The sequence below is a fragment of the Myotis daubentonii genome, chromosome 3 (assembly GCF_963259705.1).
Source record: "Myotis daubentonii chromosome 3, mMyoDau2.1, whole genome shotgun sequence".
In the NCBI taxonomy this organism is placed as follows: Eukaryota; Metazoa; Chordata; class Mammalia; order Chiroptera; family Vespertilionidae; genus Myotis; species Myotis daubentonii.
The window spans coordinates 38,527,924-38,542,884 of NC_081842.1; the positions used below are offsets into that span (position 1 = coordinate 38,527,924).

Below are 14,961 nucleotides of genomic sequence, written 5' to 3' on the forward strand. Positions count from 1 at the left end.
CGATGCATGAAATTTGTGCAAGAGTAGGCCTTCCTTCCCCTGGCTGCCGGCACCGGCTTCCCTCTGGCACCTGGGACCCAGCTTCCCTTGCAGCTCCAGCTTCATCCAGAAGGTCATCCAGAAGATCATCCGGAAGGAGGACGTCAGGTATAATTAGCATATCATGGTTTTATTATTATAGATGTATCCAATTATTTTATATAAAAACTCTTAAAATTTCATGACTAAATATTACAAAAATCATTTAAACTGTGAGTGATTTATAAGGCAGCATCTTGTGTTTCCATGAAAATAGAACTTTCTGTTTCAGAAGAAGGGACATCAATAAGGACCAGAATCCTCTAGTTCCACATGCTATGGTTTCCCCTATTCATAACTCACATTTGAATGATCTTTCATTTGACTCTTTTGCTCTTTCAACTCCAAAGATTTATGTGGGTCTGGAGCTCTGACTTCTTCATCTTCATTTTCATGCAGAAAGTAATCATGGTAGTTCTGTAGGAGAAATCATTATCCATGATTGGTAGCCATTCCGTATCCCCTGTTTTCTTCTCCTTTCTTCTCCATCAGTAGATTTCTTTTTGTTTGTTTGTTTTACTGCAAAGAACATGTTATTTTATATGTCCCTAGCTATACATTTTTTCTCATTAGTTATTACATAAGTGCTGCCTGGTGCCATTAGCCAAGTGGTATGACAATTTTATGTTCACGATTCACGTCTATGTTTACAGAATTTCCATGATTTACTAAGTACATCCATGAAAATTCTGCCCAAAGAGCTCTTGTCCTGCTGAACTTCTTTGTCGTATGGCATTTACGTGTTAACACTGTTTCATTATCACCTCTGCATCCACATGTTCAATATTTTCTTCAAATATAACACAGGTGCCAAGCGTGTCTCATACTCTCCAGCAAAGACATAACTCTCCATTTGCAGAATGGGCCTCTCAGTATGAGTCCCAAAATCTTGCATTTATTTTCACATTTTGAGAGAAAGTCTGAATCAATAATAATTCCTGATAATTCCCCCAAAACCAAAGGCTCTGTCTCCTCTGTCTCCCTCTCCCCATCTCCCCTGACTCTGCCCTTTGGCTGCTGCCGTGATCCCATGGCTTCAGAGATTCTTAGTAGCATTAGGTGACTGTTCTAATTGTTTCCCCAACAATGAACCTTGAGAGAGAATAAAGGTAGATGGGAAGAGAGAGTATATAATTGGGATAAATCATTGAAAAGAAACATACCAGAGCCAAACTGTTTTATCAAAAACTATTAAAATTAATCGCTAACATTTCTTGATTACTCATTTTTGAGCCGGGCACTATACTGTCATCTTACCCTGATGACAAATGTATGAGTAGGTTTTCTTATCATCTCTGCTCTTCAGATAAGGAAACCAAGGCACAGAGAGGTCCAGAAACATGTTTAAAATTACAAAGTTAACAAGTCTTAAAAACTTGGGTCAATCTCAGGTGATCCAATCGTGATTCCAGAGACTGTACTGAATTACCATGGCCAAGAAATTCCAAAGCACTATGCCTTTAAAATAATAAACTTTAGAGCACTTGATAGTAGGTAAATTTGAATGAACTTATAATAAGAATTCAAATTGAAATATTTATCAAAGTCAAATCCTGAAACTATAACTGTTAACTAAAACACCATGCCTATTCCTCATCAGTTGTTTTAGAGTGATATTGAAATTATAGTGATATTTGTAAATATCACTATATTAAAATTATAGTGATATTTGTAAAGTATATACACATTTATATTTAAAGAAAAAAACACTTTTTTTCTTGTCTGAATCACCTAGAACCTTATTAGAAAAGGCAATTCCTTTCTTTTTCTCTGATGCTGAATAAATAACCAACTGCAAATCAACTTAATTTGATTCTTTTAAAACAATCAATTACTGGTTCCCTTTCAAGAGATGGCACCTGTGCTTTTGATTTTTCTTAAAAATAAAGAACTCAAATTTACACTGATTCTATGAAACAAGTACACTGCACAGAGTCAGTAGCCTAGTAAGATGCTAAGATTGATAAAAAGATTAGAGACATCCTTTGCCCTGAAATTTCTTGCAAACTAGTATTGATTACTATTCAAAAGAAAGTACTAGTGTGTTCCCCAAAGCATATGGGTGTTGCATAAAGAATATAGGTCCCTTCCCTCTGCAATTGGCTTTATCATAGATAGGAGTTGTCTAGAGAGGACCTCATGAGGCTGTGGAACTAATCCTTCTTCAGCAGTTAGCTAATAAGAACATATGACCAAATCCAAGGTTCTTGTCAATTTAATTGGGATTTTTTTTTTAAAGAATTCAGTGCCTTCAGGATGAAAAGAGAAATTATGTAAATGATGGACTGGCAGACCAGAGGAGCTGGCATATTAAAAGTGTCCTCACACACTTTACCTGAAAGCCACCACACTACCTGCTGCTCAGGTTGACTCTACAACTGGAAAATTACAAGAACAATGAGAGTGCAAAGAAAGAATAAACAGAACATTGTACTACTTTTTAGGAATAAAATAGCTCTTCACTATCCACAAAACTTCCCCTAGCAAAGGGTCTTTTTCCCTGGTCCACCAACTCCCAATGTATGAGCGGAGGATATAATTTAATCTAATGGGCTCCCATGGTATTAAGAGCCTGAGGTTTTATATCTGAATTTGACTCCTTCTCTTCTAATACTAGCTATGACATCTTGGATAAGTCATTTAATATTTTCAGTATCCGTTTCTGCATCTATCAAATGGATTCTCACAATACTGACCTTGAGGTTGTGTTGGGAGGTTTGAATTATATATATATATATATATATATATATATATATATATATAGTATCTGATATCAAGGGGCTAACAATTAAATAATGAAACCTATATGTGCTGTGATATATTAAACAGTAGAATGTGACAAATCTCATACTAGACCCATGAAGGCTAATTTTCACTGGGAGTTTGGAGTAGCCATGGTATAGAATACCACAGCAAACTGGATAATTCACCTGTGGCTTAAAAAAAATGTTTAAATAAGAATTAGAAATGAGGAAATAGCTGTCTTAAAAATTACAAAGATGAAATAGATACAACTTAGATATAGAAAGTAAAAAAGAGAGGGGGAAATGACAGAAACCCAGAGTTTTCAAGCCCAGAATACTGGGAAGACGTTGATGGTCAAAAGTCAGTGAAGGATCACAGAGAAGTGAGACTGTTGGAAGAGCATGAGCTCCGTATGGGATGTGTTGAGTTTGGGGTGAAGGAAGGACATCCAGGTGAGGATGTCTCCTATGAGATTTCAGAGCCATTTTTATGGATGTGATCATTTACACATAGGCAATCACTCTGGGGGAGAGAACAAATCAAGACTTTAAGGACAACTAGAATAAAAATTGGGAGAGGCATCTACACTTTGGGGATTCAGAGAGATATATTAAAAGAACTTTTAGGGACCTGGGAAAGATACCAAGAGAATGTAGAGTCACAAAAGCCCCGGGAAGGGAGAATTTCACAGTCGAAATGGTAATCAGACATATCAGAGAGCCTGGGGATGGGGAGGACAGAGGGACTTTGTTGGCCATGCAGTGACTTCAAAGAAAGCCATTTCAGAAATGACGGAAAGCAAAAGGTAAAGTGAGAGGGAGGACAATGCATTAAATCATAGCTTGAGGGACAATGGAGGGTGTTTTATTAAGATAACAGAGGCTAAGCACAGTTGTAGATTGATGAGAAGGAGCCAGTAAAATAGATCAAAACTAAAGAATAAACAAAGGCTAATGAATATTTCAAGACCCTAGAGCACTGGTTATCAAGCCTTTCTGAACACTAGACTCAGCTAGAGCTCTTACAATAACACTAATGCCTATTCCTAATCTGCAAAAATCCTGGTTGAATCGTTTTGGGGAGGGAGGGCATCTGTATGATTTATTAGTGCTCCCAGCGATTCTACTATGGATCCAGCTATGAGAACCACTAACTTAGAAGAATGGAATTAAGGTCACAATAGAGGGGTTGCTTTTGGATGACAAAGTCTCTCTTCTTCCTCTAATATAGTAAAGAATTAATTAAGCCAAAACCGGTTTGGCTCAGTGGATAGAGCGTCGGCCTGTGGACTGAGGGGTCCCAGGTTTGATTCCGGTCAAGGGCATGTACCTGGGTTGCGGGCACATCCCCAGTGGGAGATGTGCAGGAGGCGGCTGATCGATGTTTCTCTCCCATCGATGTTTCTAACTCTCTATCTCTCTCCCTTCCTTTCTGTGAAAAATCAATAAAATATATTTTTTTAAAAAAAAGAATTAATTAAGAGCAAAAACATTTTGAAAAAAGAAGGACATTGAAAGAACTCATGAGAAATGGTTTGTCTGAGAAACTAGAATGTAAGATGCTTAAAGTGGCAGGAATAAAGGTGAGTCATAAAAATAAAAATAAAAAAACAACTTAAAATATCCCATGTGACTACCAGGATTCCACCAGGATAAATAAGGTAGTTGCCCATTTACTGCTTCATTCTCTCTATGCTTATTGGTTGGCCCACTCCCTGGTACAGAAAAGACATTGGTGTCTTCCTTATTCATCTTAGAAAAAAGAAGAAAAAGAAAGTGTATAAATATGAAAGATCTAGAAGAACAATAAATTTACAGAGCTGTAGGGAAGACTTTAAGTAGTAGTGTCAAGAGAGAAAACCTAAGCTGCAGGTTCAGATCTCTGTGAAATCACTTAGAACTTTTCCATGAAAGCACCTTGCAGGCCACCTGACCCAACTCCTCCCATTTACATAATAAATTCAACTGGGGTTCAGAGAGGTTCTGTGATTCAGCCATATGAAACAACCAGTAAACACCACCCACCAAGACACCTTGGAATTTAATCTTCTGATTCCCACAGCAGTTTTTGCCGATCCTGCACACACCCTGCCCCGTGACCTCTGTGGTTGAGATTCCCAGCGAGCAGAATAGCTGCAGCTCCTCTGTGAGGATTAATAAGAAAATCTGTAAATTGTTTTTGCTTGTTGCAAGAGAGAGAAAAAATGTTCAATGTTCAATTTCTTCTTTATTGCTATTATTATGTGAACCAGATTGAATTGCTGCATCTCTTTAGAGTTTCTTATGACTACTGTAAAGTTTCCCATTTTAACCCAAGCCAATTTTAAACTGCCCTTAGAATATGCAGATAACTGCAATAATTCAGTTGCTACATTCAGTTCATTGTTTTAAATACAACCAAAGGGAAAGAGAAAAACATGCTAGTCTAGAGAAGCAGCAAGGTAGAACTTTCAAAACTGTAAAAATACATATTTCAGGTAATTAAGAAGGGGCAGTATGTCGTGACAAGATCAGTGGGTCATCTGCTCTGTGTGACCACATTACCTACGGGGTTTGAACCCTCTGGGCCTGGGCTTTTCCATCTATAAAGCCAGATTTATGCACTAGATCACCTCTAGGGTCCCTTCCATATCTGTCAGTTTTTTAAATTTTTGTCATCATCTTCCACAAACATGTTCTGAAGGAGTTTAAAACAAACTACATAGAATATCTCAAGGATCATAGTTGCAGTGTTTTTTTTTTTAAAAAAAAACAGTAAATAAATGTATGTCTCAACTTGTCTGCTTCCTAATCTGTAAAGTAGAGGAGTGCTGGAGTAAATATTCTCCCCTCTGAGCTCCATGCTTCCATTGCTACCTTTGGATAGTTGTACCAGGCACTAAGCTGGTTGCTATTTACCTTGCATGGTTGAATGCTCTGTCCCCACGCCCCACACAGCCAGAGAGAGCACTGATCAGTGAGCACTGTATCTTGATACAAAAGCTCCTAGGCCCCTTTCCCCTCTTCTTCTTCTTCTTTTTAAAATCCTATCCAAGTGTGCAGTACACTCCTGGGTCATTTCAGGAGCCGTGTGGCATGTTGAAAATAACAGAGAGCAACAGCGCAAAGAGTGATGTGACAGGCGGACATGCATTATAGGTAAGTGAGACCTACCACAGAACTGTGTTTGCTTTGCCTTCACCGTCTTGAATTGAAAAAAGTATCGGTGATGGTTGCTATGCAGAAATAAGCTACAATTAAAGAGGACAGACTGGTTTGGATGTTTCAGAAACCAGCCAGAAGATGGAAAACTAAAGAATGCAATGTTCCCTGGCTCTGGACTTTTCCGTATGGCTGCAAACTCTGGAGTAGAGAGAGATGGTAACTGTGGAAATGCTTTCCTTCAAAGGGAAGTGATTTTTCTCCTCTCAGTTGGACTTAGGGTGTTTTTTTTTTTCTAATGTATATTTTCTCGTATTTTAAAAGATGGCGTAGTTCTAATTCACAAGTCTCAGGTTTCAACTGTAATATATTGAAGTTGTGTGGTTTTTCTCAGCCTTTCTAATTCTTTTACTGTAAAAATTTCCTTCTATTTGATCAATTTTCTGAAAGCTCTGTCTAGACAAGCAAATTGACTTGAAGAATAGATACAGATATCTAGAAAAACAATTTCTTAATTGGTTGTTTTAGGTAACAAGTCTTTTATCCTGACCAGTATTAATTATCCAAGGGTGTGTTTAGATCTATAATTCTTCATATTTAGAAACTGAGTCACACAAACATATTTAACAACAGTGTTGTTTTACAGGAGATTCTCTTCCTCTACAAACTGTATCACAGTATTTTTAGTGATGAGAAAATATATACAAATTCAAGCTGGCAGCCATTCATGGATCCATAATAGTCCAATATGCTCTGTTATATGTTAGCTCTTTGACAAATGATTATTAATAGCCTGACTGAAAGGGTACTTATGAAGCATTTCATTTCAAATTAGGCTTAACTTTTTTATTTTACATTGAATAGATGCATTGTTAAGATCATTTTCCTTCCCTGTATTGAATTTATTTTTCCTGTTTAAAAAAAAAAGAAAAAAATATATGTGTGTGTGTGTGTTCTAATTATATTAGAAGGAAAGGAAGGAAGAAAGAAAGAAGTGAGGAAAGAGGGAAGGAAGGAAAGAGTTGGCAAATAATTAGCCAGTTATTTTTATTATCTTAGATCACCAAACAGACTTCAGATGTTTGAGAAGTACTTTGTATCATTTGGTTCAAATATTTTCCTCTAAGGGACTAATTTACTAGCAATCAAGATAAGGCAGGTCAGAGCCCAGGCGATTGACAGCCAGTCAGGGGGCCTTTGTCTGAGAACATGAGGCGAATAGGAAACACTGACAAAGGAGCAGAGACCAGTTTGGAGGACATTTCCCACAACAACAAATCATTTGAAATTAAATTGAAGACAGTGAAGCCTGCTATTCCTAACTTTACCCTGGGGCTCTTCTCCAGAGCTTGACATTTCTGTTGTGGGCAAATGGCTACAAGGAGCCACAAAAAACAGAACTCAGTCAACCAGTAAGTCAATCAATAAAATCAAGGTATCTCAGATCAAAGTTCAGGTTTTCTTCCGCTAAATGTATTGAGATCATTGATTTTGCTCTCTAATGTGCTGTGAAAGATCACAATAGGCTTCACTGACATATAATGATAAAGATTTGAACATTAGCTAACATCTTTGAGCACTATGTGTCGGACATGTGCTAAGTGATTTCTGTCTTGTCTCTAATGGAATCTTTGAAATAACTCTATGAAGTAAGTGCTATTTTTATCCCCAGATGAGGACACTTACTCGAGATTTGACTAAAGTTATTTGCCCAAAATACCACAGCTAGTAAATGACAGAACCAAGAGGCAAGCCCAACACGGCCTGACATCACAGCCTGTGCCTCACCCACTACACAATCCCACCTCCTCAGGGACAGCTTGGCATTATTCTCCAGGTGTTTCTGGACATTCAGAGCCCCCAACAGAATATTAGCTCTCTAATGTTAAAATATACCACATATTGTCTCTGAACCCCCAGAAGTGCCAAGAAAAATGCTGGGCAACTGCAGATACTTGGGAAATACCTACTGAATTTAATGCACAGATGGAAACTCTTTGTTCTAATGCATTATCCTCTCACTGGGCTATGAAACTGAGTACAAACCTATAAAAATTTTAATCATAAGGATAATGTTATTTGAACAGGAACAAGATGGCATTATGAATAATAGATTTCAATCTATTAAGCACAGAGCTACAGCTACAGTTTAATAGGATAATGCAAGGATTATTATAAAATCTTCAGAGATTACTGTAAGTGGCACACGATCCACTTTTCTAACAATAAACACAAAACAATGCTGTGAGGAAGCTTTCTTGTTTATTTGCTTTTACATGAAAGCTGTGTGGAGTTGTGCAATGACACCAGAGTTAGGACAGCTGGGTTCTATTCTTGGTTCCAAAACTAAGTGGCTCTGAGACTCTCTGCAAAGAGCTGATCCCTTCAGGCCTCAATCTCCTCGTGGTTAAAAGAAGGGGAGGATCAGATTAGATGATTTATAAGGTTCTTCCAACTTTAAAAATCCCATCATTCTTTAATATTATTGCATCAGATTCCTGTGTTAGTGTAGATGGAAAGGCTCACTTTGTAATTTTTCACCTTTTGCAAAATGCTCTTTCAGGAGATCCAAAAGGCAGTTTATGGCAAAACTCAGCAGGGAAAGAAATAAAGCCTTTTAGTCACAAGCTGGGACATAGCAACTATAATTTATGTGTAAGGGGAAAGGAAATTCAGTTATCTGCCTTGGTGTAGACAAGGCTAAATCTAAAATAGTGTCACTAAGACTTCTCATGTATAAAATTAGTGACAGTTCCTTTATACAGTTTCTGTATAAATACAGAGTTTTTAGTGACATCATACATAGTACAATTTTGCATACACAGGTACCAGTGCTGGCTTCTATGTCTATCTCTCTACTAATTAGCAGTGTTATCTTAGGTTAACTAATGGGACCTTTCTGGATCTGGGTTTCTCCATGTGTAAAAAGAGAGAGCTGAATTGGATATGTTGCTTAGCTCTACCACAAGTCATCTTATTGTGATAGGAACAAATATGCTTTAGTTATTGCAATCACACACTGCCTTCCCTGGAGAGAAGTTCCTGGTAAGTGTGGAGTCTACTGTTGGCTGAGATGATAGGTATGAGCACCAGGTTTGGCACAGCTCGCCCAGGACTAAATTGCTCTGCATAATTAAGGGAATGAGATAAAGAAGCCCCAGAGAGGATTCTAGGAAAGGTAAAAGGAACCAGTAAAGCTGAGTGTTAACACTGAAAGAGGGGGTAATGGAATAGTAAATGAAAGGTAAGAGAAGAGACCCAGAGGAAAATACTGGGCTTTATAAACCCTTTTTTTGCCTCAAGTTATAAGCTGTCAATAAAGCGTACATTTTTTTAATAATATTGATGCAAGTGAAATCATTATTCTGAAAGTAAAATTATTCACTCCAACTTCAAAGTCAGTGTGGATGAATGGCTAACATATGGGTTAAAAATGAATTACCAGGAAATGTTCTATAATAGATAAATCTGAAAGTACAAAATTGATAGCATCATAGAATGAAGGACCCTCTCCACCGGGCTGTGGTCAGACAGCATCTAGGTTGGGTTCTGGATAGGATACCTCTGCAAGGATCTCAAACTCAGACACCTGTAGGGGCCATGTTGAGTGAATCCAGAACTAAGACAATAGGCACTAAGGGAAACTTGGAGTTTGAGAATGCATGTCCTGTGTAAAAGCACTCCCATTTATTTTGTTTTCTTGGAGACAGCCAGTGTCAGGCCCTGATGGTTCTCTAAGGTAACCGGTAAACTTGAACTCAATTGCATGTGCATAACATACACTAAGTGAAAGATATTTCTCCTCTACTGAATAGTCTTACATCGCATCTCACTTTTCAAATAAGACTCACAGCTTGGGGAGGGGACCCAATCAAAGATGTGAATTAAGTCCTCATGAAAAATCAAGTATGGGGAGGAATACACAATTCCAGAAAGTAGGAGTGATCTCAATCTAAGTGTGGAGACTTCGGAAAGGAACTACGGGAGTGCCCCCAGAGTCCAAGGAGTGGAGGTCTATGCTAAAGAGCAATAACATTTAACATCTGCAAATATCTCGGAGCTTCTTTTATGACTTTTTATCAAAACAAATAGATATGAACACTTCAATCCTGGATCATTCAAACTAGAAGTTCATGGCTCAAAATTCCAAAGCATGTGGAAATCAAGAGTCACAATAAGAAGACTGAGAAGACATCTGCAAATTACTTGTAAGACACTGAAATTTTGATTAGGATGAGCACCGTGTGTCATAGACTTATATAAAGGCAATACTAGTAGGAACTCTAACAGTTAAGAAGTCAGTACTTATACTTTGCATCCCCACACTCACAAGTACATGACTTCACTTTGCAATACCACTGTCTCAATATATTGCCCTTTACTGTTTTCCTGCCTCTCACAACGCCCAGCTCCTCAACCCCTTAACCCCTCAACTCTCAGACCAAAAGCAAGTCTGAGAATCTATCTTTGCTTCTTTACATCACCTAGTTCAGTATCTTGAACAAAGTTCACTCAGTATTTATTGAATGAATGTAACTACTTTTCTTCTTATTTAAATATATAAGTCATCAGAATTGCAGAGTCTATGCTATATAATAAGTATAAAATAAAACTAATGCATAAACAAAAGAAGTCAGTACTGATGTAGGTAGGAAAATTAGAGTGCTGAGAACACAGAATATAATCCAGATGAAAAAATTGGTTCCAGCTAATAATTGCTGCCTTGTTTCTTTGTGTAAAGTGGAACAGCTGGAGAAGTAGAAAGATAGGAATGATGATTTATCAAGCACCCACTTTGAGTCAGGTACAAGTCTAGATGCTTTATGTGTGTTACCTCACCTAATCCTCATGTTAACCTTGAGAAAAAGGTAATTTATTTCCATTTAATAAACTTGCTCAACTATTATATACATTTGATGGGTTATAAATAGATAAAAACTCTTTGAAGAGTAATTCAGCAGAACCTTTCAAAATTTTAAAGAGAACGTTTATTGTTTCAGCAATTCTATTTGTAGCCATATACTCTGCAGAAAGACTTTCATGCATGTGCAAGGATGGTATGTACAATTGTTTTCATTGCAGCATTATTTGTAATATTGAAAATTTGGAGACAACATAAAGGTTTTTCAGTAAAACAACCTGTGGTACATCTACATTCTAGAATACTTTAAATGCAATAAAAGAATTGAAGTAGATGAAGTTAAATTCATTCAGAAGGATGTCTTAGAAATGTTTATGAGTGTAGAGATTAAGATACAAAATATCATATGTAGCAAATTAACTTTCTATATTAAAATGTACATACATCTGCATGTACATAGTAAAAGGCCCAGAATAACACATGCATAATGAATAATAGTAGTTACATCTAGAAATTGAAACTGGCTCTAGCCAGTTTGGCTCAGTGGATAGAGCATCAGCCCACGAACTGAAGGGTCCCGGGTTTGATTTTGATCAAGGGCACATACCTCGGGTGCAGGTTCTAATGTTTCTCTCTGTCTCTCCCCCCTCCCATCCACTCTCTAAAAATCAATGGAAAAAATATCCTTGGTGAGGATTAAGAAAAAAAGAAAAGAAAAGAAAAATGAGAAGCTGGGATAGAAGTGACTACTTTCTACTTTCTGTTCTTCTGTGTTATTTACACTATCTTTAAACAAATATGTGTTGTTCATTAAAAAAGATTGAAAGTCATATTGAACCCAAAGTCAGGAGAGAAGCCACAGGCAGCCAGGATGCAGCACAGTGCTTCCTGCAGAATGTACTTCTATGGTTGCAGTTTGGGAGTTCACCCCTCCTGAAATGAGTTTACTCTATCCAGGGCAGAAAATAATATAAAATGGAATTACCTAAGAGAAAAAGCAAAAATTTTCTAAGGAAAATCAATTAAAGCATGGACGGAGGCCATGGCAGCAATCACAAACACGCTTTCCTGCCAAAGAATAAATACACACCTCTAGACACGAAGCTTCATACAAAACAGTGTTGTGTCACATCAGTTTGTTTTCCCAAGGGTGCAATTCTTCACAGCACTTCCAACTATTCTATTAAATTACGCCCGCAGACATAGTCAGGTACACAGAGCTAGCACTGATTACATCCCTCTATTTATCAATTCATTCATATCTCTAAATTTAGGCCTCAGCAGCTCTTCTGGCTTTTCTCAGAGGTAAGGTGCTGAGAATCAGGAATCGAATAAATCACATCCTTAGAGTGTAAATCCATGACAGGTAGAGGAATGGAAATTTTAGAAATACCACAATATTTAACAACACAGTTTATAACTATTAATGAGCTACAGAAGCCTGAAACAAGGCAAAAAGGACACAGTAAAACATAAACATAAGAAATGAAAAGATGTCTCCACCAAGAATATTGAGAATAGACAAATTAAACAAAATGATAATGAATTATCTCTGTAGAACAAGGTATACTTTTATTGGCAGGGGATCTCATGAAACTAAATTGAAGCACCCAAAGGTGGTTGAACTAGATGCCCTTTAAGGTCTTTTCTTCCTTTATGTGCATTTCCCCTAAAATATCCGAATAACTCATGGAGTCTTTCCAGTGAAAATACTTAAGGTTAATTTGCTAAGCCCTATCTATAGTGGTTTATAACCCTCCCAAGGTATAGTCTTAGTCCAAATAATTTTTAGATTAGTTAAATACTAGTAAAGGTAGAGAATGTGCTTAAAAATATGCAGTTCAGCCTGGCCAGCATTTCTCAGTGGTTAGCAATGATTTATAAGCCAGAAGTTCATCATTCAATTTCTGGTCAGGGAACATGCCCGAGTTGTGGGCTCAATCCCCAGTGCAGGAGGCAGCCGATCAATGATTCTCTCTCATCATTGATGTTTCTGTCTCTCACTCTGCCTCTCCCTTCCTCTCTGAAATCAATAAAATATATTTTTTAAAAATATGCATTTCACTGAAGATAGTAATTTTTTATTAGCTACTATTAGATATAGGCTCAAATATAAACCTATATCTGCAAATTTCAATGGTCTCAGCACTCAAGTAGGCATTATTTGGCCACATCCCACAAATATACACACACACTTGTATACACACACACACACACACACACACACATGCATTCACAGAGACACACACACACTTGCACACCTAGTTTGCAATTTTAGCTCAGAGAAAACTCACATAGTCTATAACATACAAATGACTTAAATTTTTTCTCCAACACTGCATAAAAATAAAATATCCATCTCGCTAATATAAACTGTCTCCTTTTAGGAAGCCACTGTCTCTCCGTTTTCTATTTTTAACCCAATGTCAGAGAGGAGAAAAGCATTGAGTAATTTTTTTTTAAATAAGGCAAACAAAAAAATCCATCCTCTGGCCTTACATTTAGGTAAGTGTATGAAAATACAGACACTTCCATATTTATGTTGCTCAGGTGGGAATATTTCAGCAAAAAAATCATTTTACTAAAGATACATTCACAACGCAAACTTTACAATCGTGTCAAGCAGCCTTGTGCTGTAAAATGTGTACTCACATTCTACATATTAACCACCTAATGGCTCCAAAGGAACAATTACAGCAAAATACATTGCTATTAGTGTAACTGAGAAGTGTTCATTTAAAGATAAACTTCCTACCATCCTGTAGCCCTAGGTACTGAAGATGAATAATAATGAGTGTTCACATGAATTAATAAGATGCTTGTGAACCTTTTAGCCCTTAACAAAGTTGGTTAAATCATTACCCAACCAGCATATCATGACTCTACTGAAGGTGTCCTTGGCATATCACCATTTGGGGTTTTCTCATTCTCATATTTAGCCTTGCCAATATTTGACCAGAGTTCAAATATTGGCAAGGGTAAATATGAGAAAATATATGTGAAACTATAAGTATACTAGAGGCCCAGTGCACAGGATTCGTGCACTGGTGGGGGCATGTCCTGCAGGAATTGACCTGCTGTGGAAGCGCTGCTCATCCTGGTCTGCCGAGCCGCTGTGGACCCACCCTCTAAGTGGTTGATCCCTGGTCTGGCATCCTCCATGGAGCCAGAGCACACATCTCTCCAGGGGACCCTGTTGGGCCAGACCCAGGGATAATAGCACTGAGAGGCAGTGGACTAGGCTTCAGTCCTATGGTGGCCACAAACCCACCTCCCAGCCTCCAGGGTCAGCTCTGTGAGCCAGGTGGCACTGCATGGCCTGCAGGCGTCTGGAGGGAGCGAAGAGAAGGAGCCTGGGGTGAGGAGGTAACGATCACAGCCTGGGTTCCTGCCCGTTGGCCCGAGCTTCGCAGTGGGAGCAGCCTCTCATCCTGGTCAGCCAAGCGGCGCTCCCCCTGTGGTTGCACACTGATCACCAGGGGGCAGCTCCTGAGTTGAGCATCTGCCCCCTGGTGGTCAGTGCACGTCATAGTGACTGGTCAACGGGTTGTTCTGGTCATTCTGCCATTCAGTTGCTGGGCTTTTATTATATAGGACTAGAGGCCCGGTGCACAAAAATTTGTGCACTCGGGGTGGGGGGAGGTCCCTCAGCCCAGCCTGTGCCCTCTTGCAGTCTGGGACCCCTTGGGGGATGTCCATCTGCTCGCTTACGCCTGCTCCCTAGGGGATTGGTCTAAGCTGGCAGTCAGACATCCCTCTGGCAGCCTAGGAGCCCACAGGGGATGTCCACTTGCCAGCGGGGAGCAGGCCTAAACTGCAGTTGGACATCCTTAGCGCTGCTGAGGAGGTGGGAGAGGCTCCTGCCACCACCACTGTGCTGGCAGCCATCAGCCTGGCTTGTGGCTGAGCAGAGCTCCCCCTGTGGGAGTGCACTGACCACCAGGGGACAGCTCTGCATTGAGCGTCTGCCCCCTGGTGGTGAGTGTGTGTCATAGTGACCAGTCATTCCCAGTCATTCTGCTGTTAGGGTCAATTTGCATATTACCCTTTTATTATATAGGATAAAGGCCTGGTGCACGGGTGGGGGCTGGCTGGTTTGCCCTGAACGGTGTCCCGGATCAGGGTGGGGGTCCCGCT

General features: G+C 38.9%; 1 pseudogene; it reads right to left on the reverse strand.

The window, feature by feature from the left end:
- Positions 1 to 224: 224 nt before the first annotated feature.
- On the reverse strand, positions 225 to 1,110 carry LOC132229582 (general transcription factor 3C polypeptide 6-like; annotated as a pseudogene).
- Between the last annotated feature and the right edge of the window lie 13,851 nt (positions 1,111 to 14,961).